Source organism: Prionailurus bengalensis, chromosome A1 (genome assembly GCF_016509475.1).
Source record: "Prionailurus bengalensis isolate Pbe53 chromosome A1, Fcat_Pben_1.1_paternal_pri, whole genome shotgun sequence".
In the NCBI taxonomy this organism is placed as follows: domain Eukaryota; kingdom Metazoa; phylum Chordata; class Mammalia; order Carnivora; family Felidae; genus Prionailurus; species Prionailurus bengalensis.
In genome coordinates, this window is record NC_057343.1 from 84,530,119 (window position 1) to 84,552,605 (window position 22,487).

Genomic DNA, 22,487 nt, shown 5'->3' on the forward strand with positions numbered 1-22,487 from the left:
TGCTAGGGAGTCAAGATACAGTGAATCACACATGTGCACAAAATCTCTGACACTCAAAGTGCTCAGAACAGGGTTTCACTGTCAAGGAGGTTTGGCACGGGTTAGAAAATGTTCTGAGGTGCCAGAATCACTCCAGATGCATTGATCACTTGGAGGGGAGGTTGGCAGCTCTGGTCAGAGATTTAAGCATCTAGATACCTTCTTCAGAGTTTTTTAGAGTAGGTAAGGAAGGTGCTTGAACACCACAGAACCAGGAAAACAAGTATTCCAGTCTTTCTGGGTTTTCCCAATTGTTTGAACTGCGGAACCGTCTATCAGACATTTTCCTGTCACGTGGGACCTCAAGTATCAGCATCTCATTGGCCAGGAATCTGGGTGGGCGGGAAGAACAGGAGAGACCAATGGGGATGGGCCAAGTGGGAAGCGGAGGCTGTGCTCACACGCATGCGTAGTGCCCTTTGGCTGATCACAGGAAGAGCTGTGTCCTAGATCGCCGCAGCGGGTGTGGGTGTGGGGTACCTGTGTGCTGGTTTACCTGGCTACACAGCCAACCTGCATTCCGTGGAAACTGGCATAGGCCAGTATCTGCCTCAGGCTTGCAAGGATAGGCCATTTCAGAGTCACAGGTACCTCCAAAACCCAATCTCGTGGCAGTCCACCTGGCTCTAAGGGGCTGAAAAGGCTTCACAGGTGCCAGAAGGGCCCTTTGGGTGAACAGCGAGCCTGGGTGTCCCGGCTATACCTTCCCACAGACCTTGACTGACTGGCTCTCGTTTTTCACAGAGAACAGATCGTGGCCTCAGCCATGAGCCCAGCAGCTTCAAGCAGTCTCTTCTTGGCCTGCAGCCTAGCATTGGCACCATTGTTTGCAGGTGAGAGAAGGGGTGGGCCCTGGCCATTCCCCCATTGTTCCTGCCCAAATTACTACACCCTCCACCCCCCTCGCCTCCCCCCCCCCCCACCTCCCCTCCACCCCTCCCGTATTCCCGCATTCCGCCTTGCATTCCCGCATTGCTCCATTCTGAATTAGGTTCCATAGACCTTCAGTGACATTTTCTTTGCCAAGGCCTGCTCTGCATGGCATCCAAAGTGAACGAGCAGACGTGGTTCCTGCCCTCATAGCTCTTACAGTCTCCTGACTAGTACTGGGCACAGAGTCTTGATTTACTCAGTTGGGCAAACATCGAGTGCATCCTTGTCTCATGTATTCTTATGCGAGAACAGGGAAAATTGGTTCCCTATTCTTGGAGTTGTGAGCAATATGGGACATAGTGAAGTGTTGGCACTTAATTAGCTTTTGTTAAAGGATAGCTTTTTGTCTGTTTTTCTCCAGACATCACCTCATATTGGGGGAAAGGAGAAGAGAAAATGTTCACCACTTAAACGCAAATCATGGGCCCTGTGGAATTGTCAGATACTGTATGAACAGATACTGTATGAACAGCCACTAAGTACCCTTGATTTTTCACCAGATGCAGGATGTTCTGTATCCTGCATCAGTTAGTGGGCAGGAGTCATTCAGTTAGTGCCGTAAAATATTTTTAAGTTTATCAGTTATGGGATGTTCTCAGGAAAAAGCACAGTAAACAAGGATAGGGTTGTTATGCAGATTTAAGTCATCTTCTTATCCATTGATAAGAATTTCTACAGATCTGGAGTCATCTCCTTTCTGGTAGGTGGGAGACACCCTTACAAGGGTGTCTTTTTTTTTCTTACTGTTTATTTATTTTTGAGAGAGAGAGAGACAGAGACAGCATGAGCGGGAGAGGGGCAGAAAGGGAGACATAGGATCTGAAGCAGGTTCTAGGCTCTGAACTGTCAGCACAGAGCCCGATGCAAAGCTTGAACCCATGATCCGTGGTATCATGACCGGAGCAGAAATCAGATGCTTAATGGACTGGGCCACCCAGTGACCCCTTACAAGGGTGTCTCATAAGGAGATTTCCCTTATAAATACAATTTACGTATTTCCCATATAGATGTCTCTTACAGAAGAGTAACTTCTACTTGGTTTTCAGAGCTTCTCCTATGTTTGCAGTTTCTACAAAAATAACCTAAAATAGTCTTTATACAGAAGAGACTTTTTTTTTCAAGTAAACTCCACACCCAACATAAGGCTCAAACTCATGATCCCAAATCAAGAGTCACGTGCTCTACTGACTGAGCCAGCCAGTCATATTTTGGAGTGGCAAATTTTGCTTTCCTACAGTAACTTACTTCACTTAGTGTAATGGCCTCAAAGTCAATCCATGTTGTCACAAATGGAAAAATATCCTTGTGGTTATTGTTGTTCTTTTTTAAATGTCTAAATAATATTCCATTGTGTATGTATATACCACAATTTCTTTATCCACTCATGTATTGATGTACACTTAGGTTATTTCCGTGTCTTGGCTATTATAAAAATACTGCTGTGAATATGGGGGTGCAGATGTCTTTTCAAGTTGCTATTTAGGTTTCCTTTGTATTTTTTTATTGTTTTTAATGTTTGTTTATTTTTGAGAGACAGAATGTGAGCAGGGGAGGGGCAGATAAAGAGGGAGACACAGAATCCGAAACAGGCTCCAGGCTCAGCTGTCAGCACAGAGTCTGATGTGGGGCTCAAACCCACAAGCTGCAAGATCATGACCTGAGCCGAAATTGATGCTTGACTGACTGAGCCACTCAGGCGCCCCAGATTTCCTTTGTATATATTCCCAGAAGTGAAGTCACTGGATCATATGGTATTTTTAAATATATATATATATAAAGTACATATGAAGATCTAATTGGCTTTATTAAATGTTTCATGAATTGGTCAGCATTCATTCCAAGAAGCACTTGGGAGCTTCACTGAGCTGCAGAAAAGGAAAGGTTTTTAAAAGCAGTGAAAATGCATTTTAAAAAGGGAATATATGGGGCACTTGGTTGGCTCAGTCGGTTACGTGTCTGACTCTGACTCTTGGTTTCAGCTCAGGTCATATCTCATCTTCATGAGATCAAGCCCCATGTTGGGCTCTGCACTGACAACATGGAGCCTGTTTGGGATTCTTTCTCTTCCTCTCTCTCTCTTCCCCTACCCCACTCATGCAGGAGTGTTCTCTCTCTCTCTCTCAACAAATAAATAAATAATAAACAGTAAATAATAACAAACAAACAATAAATAAATAAATAAACTTTTAAAAATGAGGGAATTTATTAGCAAATAATGTATTGTTTAGGCAAGGTCATCTTCCTAAAGGGAAAAGAAAGACTGTTTCAGGGAATTGCCTCCTACAGTTGAACAGGAAATTTTTTGGCTAGTTATAGGTTACATTTATGAAGGGTTGAAACTGTATAGTTAGATTATGTATTAAATCTTGGTTTACTGATGTGGAGCCTTAAAGTAAGTTACTCCATTTGGGGCCTATGGGGTTTTTTTCACAATTCTTCTTTTGATCCCATGCTTAGCTGAGAGATGTGACCAAAATTTAAGGCATTAATGCCACTCTTAGCTACCACTTTTTAGTTTTCACAGCTTAGGTTGATCCTTTTTGTGGTATTCACAGGTCATGACATTTTTGTTTAATTTCTTTGGTATGCACGGGTTACTTCATGCTCATAATTTTTAAGTCATCATCTTTTTTTTTTTTTTTCCTTTCCTGACAATTCAGTCCTAGGGAGATCATTTGGTTGGTGCTTAGTGGCTACAAACATGCTTTGAAAGCTTTTGAGAGAATATAATGCACAAGGGAGATTTTTATGATTATGGTAAGCAAGATAATTCCCAGTATTTAGAGTGCACTTTGGAGCCATGGTCTCGAAGGCTCAAATAACCAAAATCAAATAAGATAAAGAAAGACTCTGTGGAATAATTCTCTTTTTTAAGTCAAGTTGCTTGTTCTGTGATCTTATGTAATTGAGTTTCAATTTCCCTAAAAGCATCAATCCAAGTACAACAAATTGTGTTGGCCACAGTATCGACACCTCCTTAGTTAAAAGACAACTAAGAGTGATGTGGTTTGAAGGAGTGGGGTTCAGAGCCAATGGCCAAGAAAGAATTCTTGAGATGTTTTTGGTGCAAAAAGGTATTTTTATTATAGCACAGGGACAGGAACTGTGGTCAGAAAGAGCTGCTCTGGGTTTGTGAAGAGTTAGTGATTATATATTTTCTATCCTTTGGAGGGGAGGTGACATTAGCGCTCTAGAAAATTGAGTCTACAGGTTTCTGAAGATGGCTTTTTTCTTATAAATCATTAAGACAGTTGCAAGATGGAGACTCATGTCCTGCATGACTGTAATCTCTATCAGTTAGCCATTTGTTTTTCACTTTCCTTTGTTCTTGGGCAGCCAAGGAGTACCTGAGTAATGTCACACATACCCCACCTGGAGGGGTGGTGGGTTCCTGGTATTAGCTTGTGCTTTGCCCTCAGCTTGCCTTTTGCTCCCTTATCAAAGAGCTACTCTATTATCAAAAACAACTTTGGCCAGAGAATCTAAGGACCTTTGTTGACTAGCCATTGAGCAACAGATTCTGCAATGTTTTTAAGAATTGAGGAGAGGTGTTTTTTTTCTTGTCTTTTTAAAAAATTATTTTCTTATTTACATTTATTCTTAACCAGGAAAGTTTGGTCCTGCCAACGGAAGCAAATTGTGAGTCATAAGTGCCTCCTGGTAGTCTCTTCCAACTTGATGATGTAAATCCAGGGGAGCTGACCAATGAGATATCTTATTTCACCTGTAAAAAGTTAGGAGCACAGTTAAATAACCTAAGAGGTATTGCCAGGCTCTGTGCCAGATATCTAGGCATTTATAGACCAAAGGAGAATGATGACCACTGCAAAAGACAAACCGGTTTAGGACATAAGCCACTTCCACTAGGTGACACTGTTAATGGACAGATAGGGTGTTTTGTTTTGTTTTGTTTTGTTTTCTAATGACAGATCCAGCAGTCTGAAAGGCAAAGGTTTTCCCCCTTTGAATGTCCTGGGAGATAATATATGATGACATTATCTTACCAGTCCAGTGTCAGAGTAAAGCAAAGAAAGAGAGGAAGGGTTTTGTGTTACAGTATAAATTCTTGATCCAGCACCTTGGACAGAAGTAGTTTACCTCAGTATTTATACCTAGCCAATTTGATTTGGAGGTCTTCAATGCCTGTATAAGACCAGATGTCATGTGGACCCTTTTTCATATGTGAGATTCATATCCAAGTTAATAAATCCCTGAAATTTGGCTGCCATCTGGGTAGTGGATCTCCCTTCCAAGAGATTCAGGGGCTGTTTTTGTTTGTAGCAATTCCAAGTAAGAAGGGTAAGAGAGAATTGGAGACATTGGTTTGGAGAGTTATAGCCGCATTTTTTAGAAAACTAGAATTCAGGATCCATCCAACTTACAGGAATATAACAGAACTTCAAAAGACAGTTAACAGGATTAAAATCTGATATAAATAAAGAAGTAGACATAATTTCTTTTCTTTAAAATTATCCTCATTTTTGGGGCACCTGGATGGCTCAGTTGATTCAACATCTGACTCTTGATTTCAGCTGAGGTCATGATCCCAGGGTCTTGAGATCCAGCTCTATGTAGGGCTCTCCAATGAGGGTGGAGCCTGCTTAACAATTCTCTCTGATTCTCTCTCTCTTTCTCTGCCCCCTCCCTTGCTCGTGTGCTATCTCTCTCTAAAATAAAAAATTAAATAATAGAATCACCCTAATGTTTAAAAAAATTTTTTTATGTTTTATTTATTTTTTAAAGCAAGAGAGACAGAGCATGAGTGGGGGAGGGACAGAGAGAGAGGAGGAGACAATAGAATCTGAAACAGGCTCCAGGCTCTGAGCTGTCAGCACAGAGCCCAACGCAGGGCTCAAACTCACAGACTGTGAGATCTTGATGTGAGCTGAAGTCGGACACTCAACCCACTGAGCCAACCAGGCGCCCCTATATACATCTCCTTTGAATATGATATTCCAAAGTTTTGTCCTGTTATGAAGAGAACAGATTCTCATTGAACTTCCGTAAACAGCTAATTATCTTGCCATAAAAAGAATAGTCAAGTTTTTGAATTTTGGAGAAATCAAGAAGGGAGAGAAAAAAAGTAAATGTTTCATCTTTGTTCACACAGTATATCTTACCAAACTGTTGATAGCTTAAGAGAAGAGAGAAAAACATTTTCTAAAATCTGCAATAACAAAACATTAGAGAGTCATCAATTTTTAAACAAGTCATAAAATAATAAGTCATCGGGGCGCCTGGGTGGCGCAGTCGGTTAAGCGTCCGACTTCAGCCAGGTCACGATCTCGTGGTCCATGAGTTCGAGCCCCGCGTTGGGCTCTGGGCTGATGGCTCGGAGCCTGGAGCCTGTTTCCGATTCTGTGTCTCCCTCTCTCTCTGCCCCTCCCCCGTTCATGCTCTGTCTCTCTCTGTCCCAAAAATAAATAAAAAAATAAAATAAATAAAATAATAAGTCATAAAATAAGATCATTATAATTATCTTCTTCAGTGTATTTAGTCCCCTGTTATTAATTTTTAATCTGTTTGAATCCAGTTTTTCCACTAGTTTTAGAAATTTTTACCCAGTTCAGTTTTATGAGCTGGAGTTATCAGAAATCTATGTTCTAGAGTATTTATCAGATTGTTTTTCATGAATTTCTCTGAAGATAAAATACGTTTGCAGAAAGCTTCTGTAAAAACTTCTGAGTAAAACAATAACTGAAAATGATAAAAGACTTAAATATGGCATAAAGGTCTGATTAGGGGCACCTAATCCGTCGGTTAAGCATCCGACTTCAGTGGAGGTCATGATCTCACAGACAGATCTCATGTCGGTCTGTGTGCTTACAACTCAGAGCCTGAAACCTGCTTCTGATTCTGAGTCTTCCTCGCTCTCTGCCCCTCCCCCACTCACACTCTGTCTCTCTCTCTCTCTCTCTCTCTCAAAAATAAATAAACATTATTTTTTTAAAAAAAGGTCTTATTAGAACTCATTACAATGCAGGTGACAATGGAATTTGGTTATTTTTGTGATGTGTAACGTAAGATAATAACTAGAGTAATGGCTGGTAATATTATATCAGGACATATCACAGTTTTAGATGTTTTACAAAATTTGTAGAATACTTATTAATAGTATTTACCTATACAATGTAAGATTTAGTATCACCTATTTGATAATGCTTCCCATATAATTTAACATAACAAATAAACCTAATTAGGTTAGCATCTTCCTTTTTATAATGAGAAAGAACAATCCTTTGAAATGTTCAGTGACCCTTTGGAAATTTCAAAATTAATTTGTGGCCAAAAGACTTCATTTTAAAATTCGATTTGGGGAAGTTTGTAAAAAAAAAATATCAAAAGGTTTTGAACACTTGACTAGTAGGGTAATAGGTGGCTGTGAAACAATAGTTGGTTGTCTGTTTAACCAAAGTGACAAAGACTTCAGAGGCAAATGTAGAATGTTATATAATTGTGAGTAAAATTTCACTTTTTTAATATTAAAAAGACTTAGTTTTCTTAAAGAACTGATGATAAAGATATCATGAAGCACAGAATATTATTTTGATAAAATACAAAATGCTTGTTTTCCAGAGAGATAACTTTGAAAGGGAAAAAACAAATTAAAAAGTTTGTGATCTTTTATCAAGAGCAAACCAATAGTTTAAAAAACTGTCCTTTTAGAAAGAGAAAACTACATTTTAACTTTGCACCAGTGTACTTTTGATATTGAAATTCATTCTTCAATAAATTCATTTTATTCTTAGCCAGCTGAACCACATATCAAAATTCCTTTTTAAAGAATCCTTTTCCACAAATTTCCTAAGGTGTTTTTTTTTTTAATTCAGATTTTGTCTGAAATTTTTCCTCCTTTAAATAACCAGCTTTATTTTAGGACAAAATTATTTTTTCATCACCACCCACAAAATGCATTTCCATTTCTCATACCTTCTTTTACTGAAAGCATCTCCTCCTTTACTTGCATATGGAGATGTTTTCCTTACTATTTTTAGTAGTTTTAATTATAATTCTTAACTCTTAAAAACTTTAATTTCTATCAAAAACTAAGTAGTAAGAAATTGTGACCTGTTACACCACAAATCTTTAATTGGCATATTTATGAATACATGTCATAATTTCTGAAAATGTGCTTTCTTATAGTACAGTCTTTCAATAAAGCACAAAAAAAATGTCTGCTAAGAGATCTAAATTTATCCTTAATTTCTGTGTGAATAAACCTGTGTTTAGTAATTAATACTTCATTATCTTATTTGGAAATGATGTAGATTTTCAGTAAATTTAACTAAACTCATCACTTAACTCAGTAAAACTTTAAAATTTCAAGTTGCCAAAAAGATTTAGGAAGCTGTTTTTAAGTAAGTTTTATTATACCAAGTTTTTATTGACAAATTTTATAACAGAGATAACATGAGCTTACTTTAGTAAACCTGGGTAGAATAAGTATTTTATATTTAATGTTGATGACTCTAAAGACAATCCAGTTTTAAGTAAACTGATAAACTAGCTTTATTACCAAATATTGTCCCATATGACATAAACTTGAAATTCACTTTGGTCTTTTTATTCCATTTTTGAGAATTAAAAAAAAAAGTTTTATTTATTTAAGTAATTTGTACATCGAACATGGATCTCGAACTCACGACCCCAAGATTAACAATTGCATGCTCTTCCCACTGAACCAGCCAGGTGCTCCTATTTTTGAGAATTTTTATGAATACTAAAATTATGTAAGTGCTTAGTTTTCTTTAAGCTGGTTAAGTAGAATTCTTTTACCAAGTAATTTTAGCAATACCTTAGAGGTAGAAAATGCCATATATTCAAAATAAACACAATGTAGAAACAGATACAGAGACCTTATAGTTAGTAATACTTGTGGAGAAGGTTTTTGAGATTTGTATTTGTCCCTGGAGGAAATATTGAGGCTGAGATCTAGAGTTTGGGTGAGTCTCTTTAGCAGTTTATAGTTTTAAAATGACTTCTTTCTTTCTTTTTCTTTTCTTTAGTCTCAGGTGGCCTGTGTTTATATTTTACAGACATGATAAGATTTATCAAGGGACAAAGAATACAAGTTCCTCCATGAAGGACTTTGGTTTTCTAAGGCCAATAATTTAAAAACCTTTTGAGATAAACAGAGGAGATTCGGGGTTTGGTAAAGGAATAGGTGGACTTTGAATTGCTTCTAGAGTTGCACTTCTAGTTTTGGAAAGGTTTGTAAGATAAGGACAGTTGCTTTTAATTACTCAAAAATTGAGTTCTAGCTTGGATGTGATGTTAAAGGACTAACATACATCCACCTATGTTGAATTTTTTTCTTTTAGTTTTCCCTTGACTGTTTAAAGGAATGATGTAGAAGTTTATCGGAAAATCCTTCAGTGTCATATCAACTCTAGCAGGGACTCATAAAGTGCCCTCCTTGAAGGGCAGATAGGGGGTGTCTGGTGGACTCTTGTTTTTGGTCATGCAAAGACAATTCAGAAGATGACTAGAATGAGGATTGAAATAAAGCAGGGATAGAGGGAAGCAGTAAGAACTATAACAATCTTACAGTCTTTTTTATTAGGTACCTCATATATCTTTTAATTTTATTATCTTTTTTTTTTTTTTGTCTTGAAACTTTCAATGAATCTATTTTTGGAATTTTGAAGCCTTTGCTTTTTTTTTAATTTTTAAAATGTTTTTTATTTATTTTTGAGAGAAAGAAAGAGACAGAGACAGAGTGTGAGCAGGGGAGGGGCAGAGAGAGAGGGAGGCACAGAATCCAAAACAGGCTCCAGGCTCTGAGCTGTCAGCACAGAGCCCACCCAACACGCGGGTCGAACTCAGGAACCAGGAGATCATGACCTGAGCTGAGGTCGGATGCTTAACCAGCTGAGCCACCCAGGCGCCCCAACCTGATGGTTTTTGCTTTTGACAATTTTTGCTTTGCTTTTATACCCCAACCTGACAGTTACCAAGTCAAGTTCTTCAGAACACAAAAGAAGCTTATAGATTGTCATAGCTTCCAGGACCATAGTTCTTGGATACAAAATAAGCAGGTGTGTGAGAAGATGGAAGACTTAACTCTGGATTTTAAGGATCCCATTCTCTTATTATTTATTTGTTATTTTTCTTTTAGCCAAGCCTTTACCTCATGTGCACATTAACAGAAACCAGTAGTACTGAGGAAACAGAAGTGTGGATACTGGCGGTAACTAAAGAACTAGAGACTGGGGAAAAAGGGTCGAATCAGCATATCTCAAAGAATGGGAACTGTGGACTGTTTCCAAACAAGCAAAACACTGCAGCAGCTCCCTTGCTTTAGGAGTTAATGGCAAATTGGCCAATAGAAGAACCTGAATGTACCACCAGCAATTCTCAGTGTGAACTAAATCAGCAGACTTTAGTAAATGGGGACTAAAGACTGGAACTGGAGAAGGATTTAAATCAGCAAACCCCAGTAAATAACTGAATCAAGGGCTAAAGACTGGCTCTCTGTTAGTGCCTCTTAGCAATCTGAACCCTGGACTGGAAAACCAATTAGATCAGTAGCTTGATGCAAAGAAGGCAGAGGTCAAACAGAGGGGATTACCAATGGCCCTCAGAAACTGTGATAAAGACAGTAACCAACCGAAAAAGAGTTTACAGGGTGCCATGCCTGTTTGTCATGTTTCCTGAGTGCTTTCAGAAGTTTGCTTTGATCCCAACACTGCCACTAACTCTGTTAAGCACGTACACAAATTCAGCTGAGTAAATTTGAAGATCTAATTGACTTCTCTAAACAATTTATAAATCAGGCAGCATCCCATCTAATAAGTAGAGGGGAGCTCTGCTGAGCTGCAAAAAAGGAAAGGATATGATTTTAAAGTCAGAGAGAGAGCATTACAAAAAGGATTATATTAGCAAGAGATGTATTGTTTACACAAATTCATCCTCCTAAAAGGAAAGGAGTCTCTCAGGGGGTGGCCTCCTAGTGCAGACCAGAAAATTCCAGTTTGACTAGTTAGAGGTTACATTCCTGAGGTGGTTGAAACTACAGTTAGGTTAGGTATAAAATCTTGGTTTATTGATGTGGAGCCTTCATGTGAGTGACTCCATCTGGAATCTGTGGTTTTCCTTTTAACAGTAGTTCTATTTTTAATTTTTTGAGGATTCTTTATACTGTATTACATAGTGGCTGTGTCAGTTTACAATCCCAACAAAAGTATACAGTGGTTTCCATTTCTCCACATCCTCATCATCATTTGATATTTCTTGTCTTTTTGATGGAATTTGAGGAGGTATTTCATTGTGGTTTTGATTTGCATTTTCCTAATGATTAGTGATACTGGACATTTTTCATAAACCATTCTTATAACTTCTTTGGAAAAATGTCTATTTAGGTTTTCTGCTTGTTTTTTGATTCAATTTTTGCAGGTCTTCCTCTCTCGCTCACACAAGGGCAAAAGCAAATTTTAGAACACATTTTTCCTGTCCTTTCCCTTTGTTTTTATTTATTTATTTATTTATTTATTTATTTATTTATTGTTTATTTGTTTTTAGTTGTATACATTTTTTAAATGTATACAATGTATATATTAAAGTAAAAAATATATGCTGATTCTTAAGTACTAAATATACAAATGTGTACCCAAAGTAAATAATATATGCCCATGGTATAAAATGCCAAAGATAAGTAGTAGAGAGTATATCATGCTCCCTCTTTAGCCCCCAGCTTTTTGGAGGCAACTTTTTGGAGGCAAAAAGCTTTTGGGAGCTTTTTGGAGTTACCTCTTTCTTGAGTTCCTTTCCAGAGATCATCTATGATCTTTACAAACATGTCCAAATGTATCTTTGTCTTCCCATGGCAGCATTTCATGCCTGATGTTCTAGCTCTTGCTTTTTTTTTCCCTTAAACATACATTTTGAAGAGTTTTCCATGCATGTAGAATAACACATTCTAAATATATCTGTTTCATGGATATGCTAAAGTCCATCTAGCCATGAGCATTTCAGTCATTTCTAACCATTTATTATCCCAGAGAACACTGCAGTGAATGACCTACTGTACATACAATTACATATGTAGGAAAATACCTAGGAATTGCTAGATCAAAGAGTATGTCCAATCTAGACTTTTTATTCTATATTATCAAATTGCTATCTAGAGAAGTTGTACTAATTTATCCACCAGAAATGATGGAAAATGCCTGTTTCCCATATTCTCACCAACACATTTAGTTTTAGTTTGTATTCCTCTTACCACAAATACTCTAGAGCAATGTTATCCAATAGAATGTTCTGCAATGAGTGAAATGTCAGTATTCGTACTGTCCAGGACAGTGGCCACTAACCATGTGGGGCAATTGGGCATTTGAAATAAGACTGATACAACTGAGGAACTGAACTTTTAAAACAAATTTTAATTACATTAAATAGACAAATTGGACAGAATAGCTTTAAGCAGAATGGGGTGTGAAAGAGTTTGGAAGGAGAGAAAAGGAAATATGAGACACATTGCTAAGAAATTATGAATTGGGAAGTCTTTTTAATGTTATTGATTGGAATTTGTTTTTTATGTTTTTTTTTTTTATTACTTTTGACTCTGTACTGTGCTTCATCAAACAAGACTCTTTAGAAAAGAGTAGGCCAGGTTAACACTGGATCTCTAAGGTATTTAGTCTGTGGAGAGCTCCAGCCATCTCTGGATTCTGCTTCTTTTTGTCATCATGATAGCACATGACTTCCAGCCCCCAGAAACCAACCTTCCCAACTCCTGCTCCTGCCCAGGGTCGAGGGCCTGCTGCCCTCACATTTGCAGGGTAATATGGCTCAATATTAAAAAGCTAAAATAATGGTTAAAATAGCTTCTATTCCCTTACCTGGACCTAAAAGGCCTGGAATATTCATACTCCTCCAAGTTCCTTGCCAGAGATTTTCAACACTGAGACATCTTCACTCTGCTTCTCAGCCCACCTCCTTTCCCCACCTCACTTTTCCTTCACTTTGAAGGGCATCACGATCACGTGCATGGACACAGCAGTCCTCAAGTCCAAGCTCCCCTCTCCTGTCACTGCTTGATCTGTTTGAGCAAGAAATTCTAGGTTTCTTGGTACCAGGCACGGTTGAGGGAGAGTGTGCAAGCTCTGAGTTGGTTTGTTACCTTGGTATCACACATTACACGCTGCTCACCTTGTGGGAATTGACAGAGCCAAAGGAAAGCTAGGAGAAGTCCTGCTGGAAGGAGGAGGTAAATTCTGCAGATAAATAGTGTGACTTTTACTTCCTGTTTTCCTTTTGCCCTACTTTTTCTCAGGTTTCTGCCTCTTCACCTGTATTTCCCTCCACTCTCTGCTCTGCTCCAGGACTTTTTTTTTTTTTTTTTTTCTGCAGCAACAAAGTCCAGTCTTTGTCCTCAACAGCGGATAGTATTAAGGACACTGAGATGGAGGCAAAGTGTCAGTGGACATTGTTATGGAGCCCCAAAGACAGAGAATACAAGGAGAGCTAAGGCTCCTTCTTGTCAGCTGGGGCCTCTTCTTTAAACCTCTTGTACATGCTACATCCTGTGCTCTTTATTTATAAGACTTCATTTATATTCTGCATAAGCACATGGAAGTAAATCTGTTTTAGGCTTCCATTAAAAAAGTTACCCCTTCAATGCAGCCGTTCCTGTGAATTGCAACCATACCCTACATTTTCTATCCTTTCTGTTTCTCTTTCTAGTATTTTTCATTGTCTTACATACTGTGTATTTTTCTTCCTTCTTTCTTTGTGTCTACCTCTGCCATCAGAAAGTAAGCTCTATGAGGGCAGGAATTTTTGTGGTAACTCTTCTGTTGAGTGTCATATGTGGAATACTACAGTGGAGTATAGGGGAAGGTGAAGGGGACAGACCTAAGTCTGCTTTGTGAGCATGGGTACATTTGCCTGCCAGTGGCAAATAGCCAGCAAGTGTTTGTGTGTGTATGTGTGTGTGTGTGTGTGTGTGTTTTTAACAGCATCCTGGGAGATTAAGATGAATGATGTAGATGAGAAGGATGTTGATGAATTCAACTCCAATGGCTTCAAGTGCCCAACATGCTTTGCAGTGATGGGAAGAAAGTGTGACAATGAGCTCAAGTGGTGCACAGCAGATAAAATGAAGTGTGTTGAGTTTTCTGGTGTCATAAACACAGGTACTTTTCTTGTTTACAATATCGTGTAGACACAGTACAAGTAGTACTCTCTCATAACCTTAGGGGCATGTGTCCTAAGGGTAGTGTTGAGGAGAATGCAGCTTTTGCCCAGATTTCTTAGAAATAAGTATATAGCCTCACTCTGAAAATATGTCTAATTGGCTTTCTCACATTCTTTCATTGATTTATAAAATTTTACATGCTTTTGTAAACAAATCTGCTAGCTTTGAGGAAGGTGGTTTGGCATATTGGATGAACCTTCATCCTCTGCAAACTTCAGCTTTTTTAAAAAATAATATTTTGTTGCTTAGAATTTTTTTTAAATGTCTGTTTATTTTAGAGACAGCACAAGTGGAGAAGGGGCAGAGAGAGAGGGAGAAAGAGAATCTGAAGAGGGCTATGCGCTGACAGCAGAGAGCCTGATGCCAGGCTCGAGCTCATGAACGATGAGATCATGACCTGTGCTGAAGTCAGAAGCTTAACCAACTGAGCCACGCAGGCACCCCTAATTTTTTTTAAAAAAAACATGAGTAATTTTCGCCCCCCCCCAACACCACTGGGGTTGTTAATTTTCAAAGTAAAAGGTTTGCAGAAAGGCAATGACTAAATTTAAACTTTCTTCAAAGAAGATTGTAAAGCATAATTTACTCTACTTGCTTTGAGAAAATCCAACACAAAACTCTAAATTGAAGACACAAATGTGAAATGAATTAGAAGCAGTAGTATTGTAGGGGCACCTGGGTGGCTCAGTCGGTTAAGAGTCCAACTTTGGCTCAGGTCATGAGCTCGCCCTTTCGTGGGTTCAAGCCCCGCATCGGGTTCTGTGTTGACAGCTAGGAGCCTGAAGCCTGCTTCAGATTCTGTATCTCCCTCTCTCTCTGCCCCTACCCTGCTTGTGCTCTGTCTCTCTGTTTCTCTCAAAAATAAATAAATGTTAAAAAAAATTAAAAAAGAAAAAGAATCAGTAGTATTGTGTAACATGAAGAGGGTTGGGTTGTTTGCATAGTTATTCTTTACCTTCTCACTTTTTCCTGCTGATTCTGGGAATTTAGCTTTGTTGGAGTTCATCCTCAGATAATTAAAGGGACTAGTCATGTCAGTTGGTCTCTTGGATTCTTATGTTTCTACTTCCTGTAATTTTCATAACAGAGTGATTCTTTGCTTTATAATAGCAGTCACTGGATATGGCACCCAGAAGAGGCAAAATGAAATTACCAAGAACACAATGTGGCTGCCATGTGTAAGAATGTATCTAAAAGCACTCTGAAAGACAGGGAACACAAGCAGAATAACTTTTTTATGGCTATTGTTGTTTCTTTAAAAATAACTCAGAGAGTAAAAGGAGATTAGATTTATGTCTCATCATGGAGGGTATACATAACTGAAATTCAGATACATGCAGCTCCTCACAGTCATTTGAAGACTAATGAGAACTAAGGACTAAGAACAAGTTCTTACTACCATCTGTATAAAATGTCAATAAAACATACTAGATACCTAAGTGATAATGTGAATTGGAAAATTTTTTACTTAAAGAAGGTTTGGAAAATATAACAATATTTGATTGAGGTATGTTGTGAGGGGGTTTAGGCATCTGGCAGCTGTGTGTTTGGAGGACACCATTCCAGCCCACTGTCTCTGCCAGAGACAGTTGTATTGGATGACTCATACACAATTATGGCCTGGCTTACAACTTACGTCCAGTTTCAGTGGGTAAAAAGGGGTGTATAAGAAAGGAAGAAGGCAGTGGCAGTCTTCTTTTTGTTTTTTTGTAGGTCTTAAAGACATTGCTGTTGAAATGAAGAAATGCATACAAGCAGACCTATGCAAAGAGATGATAACTTATATGGGTTTTCCAATTGCTAATGAGAGTAAAACCTGCAGATCAGCCATCAGAAATGGGGCCAGAGTCAGACCCCCAGCTCCCATCTTTTTTGTTCTCTTTCTCAAGAAGCTGCTTCACTGAGCTCCTGCAAGAGCCCGACTATCTCCATTTATGAAATAAATGTGGAGTGGTTTTTTGGTTTTGGATTTATGTCTTCTTTCATGTCTATTCATTTCTTGATATGTATATTCAGTTGCCCAATTACTCAGCAAGGTTTAGGTATGGTGTGTCCAGTTTCCCAGAGTCAATCATTGTTGGGTCCCTGCATCTGAGAAGATCCCAGGACATTTAGAGAATGAGGACTTGCATAAGTGAAGTACTTCAAAAACAATACAAGAAGCAAGAATAAGAGTAATACTTCTGCTCACGTAGCCTGAGGTGTTTGCTTTAGAGGCAAGGAAGAAGTGGAAGAGTATGGATTCTACTAGGGAAACGTTAAGATTTTAGATGAATTTTGAGGAGATATGCAATATTTGACAGCAGGGATAATGTGCATTCGGGCATGGAGTTGGGGGAGTGGGCAGATGGTAAAGTTCATTAGCTAAGCTTAACAATAGGGGGAGTGGGGGAAAGGAAGGTATCAGTAAATATATGGATCTGGCTGAAAGCCTCTTTCTGTGAGTGACAGAGGTGGAACACAGTAAACTCATTGAACTAAGCACAGCCCTGCTCCCACCATGATGAGAAGCTGTTCCTCTCAGTCCACTGAAGACATGGTCTAGTTCTGTCTGTAGTTCTCACCCCTGACCGCTCATTACAATCACCTGCTAGCTTTATTTTTTTATTTTTTTTTAATTTTTATCTGCTTGTTAATGTACACTATTTAGTTTCAGATGTACAATAATAGTGATTCAACAGTTCTGCATATCACCCTGTGCTCATCACAAGTGCATCCTTAATCCGCATCACCTGTTTGACCTATTACCACACCCTGCTTCCCTCCCATCTGGGAACCATCAAATTGTTCTCTATAGTTAAGAATATGTTTCTTGCCTTCTCTGTCTCATTTTTCCCATTTGCTTGTTTGTTTTGTTTTTTAAATTCCACATGTGAATGAAATTGTATGGTATTTGTATTTCACTGATTTATTTCACTTATTATACTCTCTACCTCCATCTGTGTAATTGCAAATGGCAAGATTCCATTCTTTTTTTTAATGGATGAATAGTATTCTGTTATAGATATACCACATCTTTATCCGTTCATCTATCAATGGACACTTGGGAAGCTTCCATATCTTGGCTATTGTACATAATGCTGCTCAAAATATAGGGGTGCATGTATCCCTTTGAATTAGTATTCTTGTATTCTTTTGGATAAATAGCTAAAAGTGTGATTACTAATCATAGGTTGTAGTATTTTTAATTTTTTGAGGAACTTGCATACTGTTTCCCAGAGGGGCTGCACCAGTTTGCATTCCCACCAGCATTGTAAGAGGGTTCCCCTTTCTCCACCTCCTTGCCAACACCTGTTATTTCTTGTGCTATTGATTTTAACCATCCTGACGAATGTGAGGTCATACCTCACATTGTAGTTTTGATTTGCATTTTCCTGATGGTAACTGATGATGAGCTTTATTTCTTGTGTCTGTTGCCCATCTGAATTTCTTTTTTTGGAGAAGTGTTGAGTGTTACAAGTTTTTTTAATATATTTTGGATACTAACCAAAATATATTAGATATATCATTTGCAAACATCTTCACCCATTCTCTAGGTTGCCTTTTAGGTTTTTGTTGTTGGTGGTGGTTATTTCCTTTACTGCCTTTTATTTTGATACAGTTCCTACGTTCATTTTGTTTTTGTTTCCTTTGCCTCAAGAGACATATCTAGAAAGAAGTTGTCAAAGAAGTTACTGCCTGTGTTCTATTTTAGGGTTTTAATGGTTTCTTGTCTAACATTTAGGTCTTTAAACCATTTTGTGTTTATTTTTGTGTATGATGTAGGAAAGTGATCCAGTTTCATTGTTTTACAAGTTGCTGTCCATTTTTTTCAGCATCATTTGTTGAAAAAACTGTCTTTTCCCCAATGGATATTCTTTCCTGCTTCGTTGAAGATTAATTGACCATAAAGTTATGAGTTCATTTGTGGGTTTTCTACTCTGTTCTGTTGATCTTTGTGTCTATTTTTGTGCCAGTACCATTTAGTTTTTATCACTACAGCTTTGTAATATGCATTGAAGTCTGGGATTGTGATGCTTCCCACTTTACTTTTCTTTTTCAGGGTAGCTTTGGCTTTTCAGCTTTTTATGGCTGTACACAAATTTAGGATTGTTTATTCTAGGCCTGTGAAAAATACTAGTGGTACTTTGATAGGGATTACATTAGATGTATAGTTTGCTTTGGATAGTAAAGAAATGTTCACAATATTTGTTCATCCAATCGCTGAGCATGGAATGTCTTTCCATTTCTTTGTGTCCTCTTCAATTTTTTTCATTAGTGTTTCTGGTTTTCTGAATACAAATCTTTTACCTCTCTGTTTAGGTTTATTCTTAGCTCTCTTATTGTTTTTGGTGTAATTCTAACTGGGATTGAATTATTAATTTCTAGTTCTGATGCTACATTATTGGTATAAAGAAATATAACAAATTTCTCCATTTTAATTTTTTATCCTTCAAATTTACTGAAGCCCTTTATCAGGTCTAGCAATTATTTGGTGAAGTCTTTTTGGTTTTCTATGTATTATTATGTCATGTGCAAATATTGAAAGTTTGACTTCTTCTTTGCAGTTTGGATGACTTTTATTTCTTTTTGTTGTCTGATTGTCAAATGCATTTTCTTCATCTATTGAAATGATAGATGGTGTATTATCTTTCTTTTATTAATATGGTGTATCATATTGACTTATTGGTGAATATTTAACTACCCTTGCATGCCAGGAATAAATCTTACTTTATCTGGCTGATTTTTTTTTTTTTTTATGTATTGTTGGATTTGGGTTGCTAGTATTTTATTGAGAATTTCTACATCCATGTGCATCAAAGATATTGGCTTGTAGTTCTTTTTAGTGATACCAAAATCAATCTTCATTTGATTTTGGTATCAGGGTAATGCTAACCTCAGAGAAATAATTTGGAAATTTTCCTTCTTTTTTTCTTGAATACTTTGAGAAATATAGATATTAACTCCTCTTAAATGATTGGTAGAATCATTGGTAGAATTTGCCTGTGAAGCCATCTGTCCCTGGACTTCTGCTTGTTGGGAGTTTTTTGTTTTGTTTTTTCACTGGTTCAGTTTCCTTACTGGTTATCAGTCTGTTCAAGTTTTCGTTTTCTTTTTGTTTCAGCTTTTGTAGTTTATATATTTCTCGGAATTTATCTATTTCTTGGAATTGGTCCAATTTGTTGGCATATAGCTTTTCATAATATTCTCTTGTAGTTTATATTTCTGTGGTGTCAGTTTTTATTTCTGTCTCTCGTTTGTGACTTTATTTATTTGGGTCCTTTCTCTTCTCTGTAAGTCTGACTAGAGGTTTATCAATTACTAGTTTTTTCAAAGAAGCTCCCAGTTTTACTGATCTGTTCTATTGTTTTTGCAATTTCTATATCATATATTTGTGTTCTAATCTTTATTATTTTGTTCCTTCTCTTGGCTTTAGGTTTCATTTGTTGTTCTTTTTCTACTCCTTCATTTTTAGGTTAGGTTGTTTATTTGAGATTTCTTCCTTCTTCACTAGGGCTGTATTGGTATACATATCTCTCTGAGGATTGCTTTGGCTGGATCCCAAAGGTTTTGGAGGCTTGTGTTTCATGTTCATATGTTTTCATGTATTTTTTTAATTTGTTTTTTTTTTTTTTATTTTCTGGTTGACCCATTCACCTTTTAGTAGCATGTTGTTTAACCTCCATGTATTGTGGTCTTTTCAAATTTTTATTGTGGTTGATTTCTTGTTTCATAGCATTGTGGTGAGAAAAAGATGCATGGTATTATTGCAATCTTTTGTATTTGTTGAGGCCTAAATTGTAACCTAATATGTAATCTATTCTGGATATTATGCCATGTACCCTTAAAAAGAATGTGTATTCTGCTGGAATGGAATGTTATTAACATATCTGTTAAGTCCATCTGTTTTAATGTGTCACTCAAAGCCATTGTTTCCTTGTTGATATTTCTGTTCTTCCTATTTAGAAGATCTGACCATTGATATAAGTGAGGTGTTAAAGTCCCCTACTATTATTGTATTATTATCAAATAGCTCCTTTATGTTTGTTATTAATTGTTTTATATATTTGGTTGCTTTCATGTTGGGTGCATATATATTTACAACTGTTAGATCTTCTTGTTGGATTGGCCCTTTTATTAAGTTACAGTGCCCTTCTTTGTCTCTTGTTATAGTCTTTGTTTTAAAATTTAGTTTATCAGCAGGAAAGAATATCCAATGGCAAAAGGACAGTCTGTTCAGCAAATGGTAATGGGAAAACTGGACAGTGACATGCAGAAAAATGAAACTGGACCACTTTCTTACACTATACACAAAAATAAGTTCAAAATAGATGAAAGACCTAAATGTGAGACAGGAAACCAAAAAAATCTAGAGGAGAACACAGGCAGCAACCTCTTTGACCTAGGCTGCAGCAACTTCTTACTAGATATGTCTCTGGAGGCAAGGGAAATAAAAGCAAAAATGAACTATTAGGATCTCATCAAGATAAAAAGCTTCTTCACAGCAATCAACAAAACCAAAAAGCAACTGATGGAATGGGAGAAGATATTTGAAATGATGTATCAGATAAAGGGTTAGTATCCAAAATCTATAAGGAACTTACCAAACTCAACACCCAAAATATAAATAATCCTGTTAAGAAATGAGCAGAGCACATGAGTAGACACTTTTCCAGAGAAGACATCCAGATGGCTATGATACACATGAAAAGATGCTCAACATCCCTCATCATTAGGGAAATACAAATAAAAACCCCACAGAGATACCACCTCACACCTGTCAGAATCATTAAGATTAACAACTCAGGAAACAACAGATGTTGGCAAGGATGCAGAGAAAGGAGAACCCTTTTGCCACTGCTGGTGGGAATGCAAACTGGTGCAGCCACTCTGGAAAACAGTATGGAAGTTCCTCAAAAAATTAAAAATAGAACTACCCTATGATCCAGCAATTGCACTACTAGGTACTTACCCAAAAGATACAAAAATGCTGATTCAGAGGTACATGCACCCCAATGTTTATGGAAGTGCTGTCAACAATAGCCAAATTATGGAAAGAGCCCAAATGTCTATCGACTAATGAATGGATAGAAAAAAGTTGATATATATACGTGTATATATATATATATATAATATATATGTGTATATGTATATAATATGTATATGTGTATATATGTGTATATATAATATATATGTGTATATATATAATGTATATATAATATGTATATGTGTATATGTATGTAATATATATAATATGTATATGTGTGTATGTGTATACTATATATATATTATATAGTATATATATTATATATATATTATACACATATATATTATATATATGGAATATATACAATGGAATACTATATATTATATAGTATTATATATATTATATATATGCTAATATATATATATGCTAATATATATATATATATGCTAATAAAAATAAGTCAATCAGAAAAAGACAGATATCACATGATTTCACCCATGCGTGGAATTTGAGAAACTCAGTGTAGGAGAAGTGAAGGAAAAGTAAGATAAAAACAGAGGGAGAGGCAAACCATAAAAGACTCGTAAATACAGAGAAAAAACTGTGGGTTGCTGGAGGGGAAGTGGGTGGGGGAATGGGTTAAATGGGTGACAGGCATTAAGGAGGGCACTTTTTGGGATGAACACTGGGTGTCATGTAAGAGATGAATCACTAGGTTCTATTCCTGAAGCCAAGACAACAGTGTATATTAACTAACTTGAATTTAATAAATAAATAAAAAGTCTAGTTTGTCCAATAGAAGTATTGCTACTCCAGATTTCTTTTGACATCTATTTGTGTGATAAATATTCTGCATCTCACTACTTTCAATGTGCATGGGTCTTTATCTCTAAAATAAGTATCTTGTATGTACTGAATGGTTGCGTCTTGTGGTTTTTTTGTTTGTTTGTTTGTTTGTTTGTTTTAATCCATTCTCACACCCTGTGTATTTTGATTTGTGTGTTTAGTCCATTTACATTCAAAGTAATTGCTGATATGTATTTCTTGCATTTTTTAAAAATGTTTTCTCATTGTTTCTGGAGATTTCTCTGATCCTTTCTTGTCTTTTCAATTTTAGTCTTCCTCTCCATCAAAGAATCTCCTTTAATATTTCTTACAGGACTGTTTAGTGGTCATGAATATCCTTAGCTTTTGTCTAGAAATTCTTTATCTCTCCTTCTATTCTGAATTATATCATTCCTGGATAGAGTATTTATGCCTGCAGATTTTACCCATTCAGCACTTTGAATATATTATGCCACTCCTTTATGGCTTGCCAAGTATCTGTTGAGGAATCTCCAGATAGCCTTA

The 22,487-nt window shown here is 37.0% G+C and overlaps 1 long non-coding RNA gene across 1 annotated transcript; it reads left to right on the top strand.

Moving 5' to 3' along the window:
- Positions 1-473: 473 nt before the first annotated feature.
- On the top strand, positions 474-16,139 carry LOC122469503. The gene is made up of 3 exons (XR_006293498.1): positions 474-626; positions 784-872; positions 15,884-16,139. It is a non-coding gene; the product is annotated as an uncharacterized LOC122469503 (long non-coding RNA).
- The last annotated feature ends 6,348 nt before the right edge of the window (positions 16,140-22,487 follow it).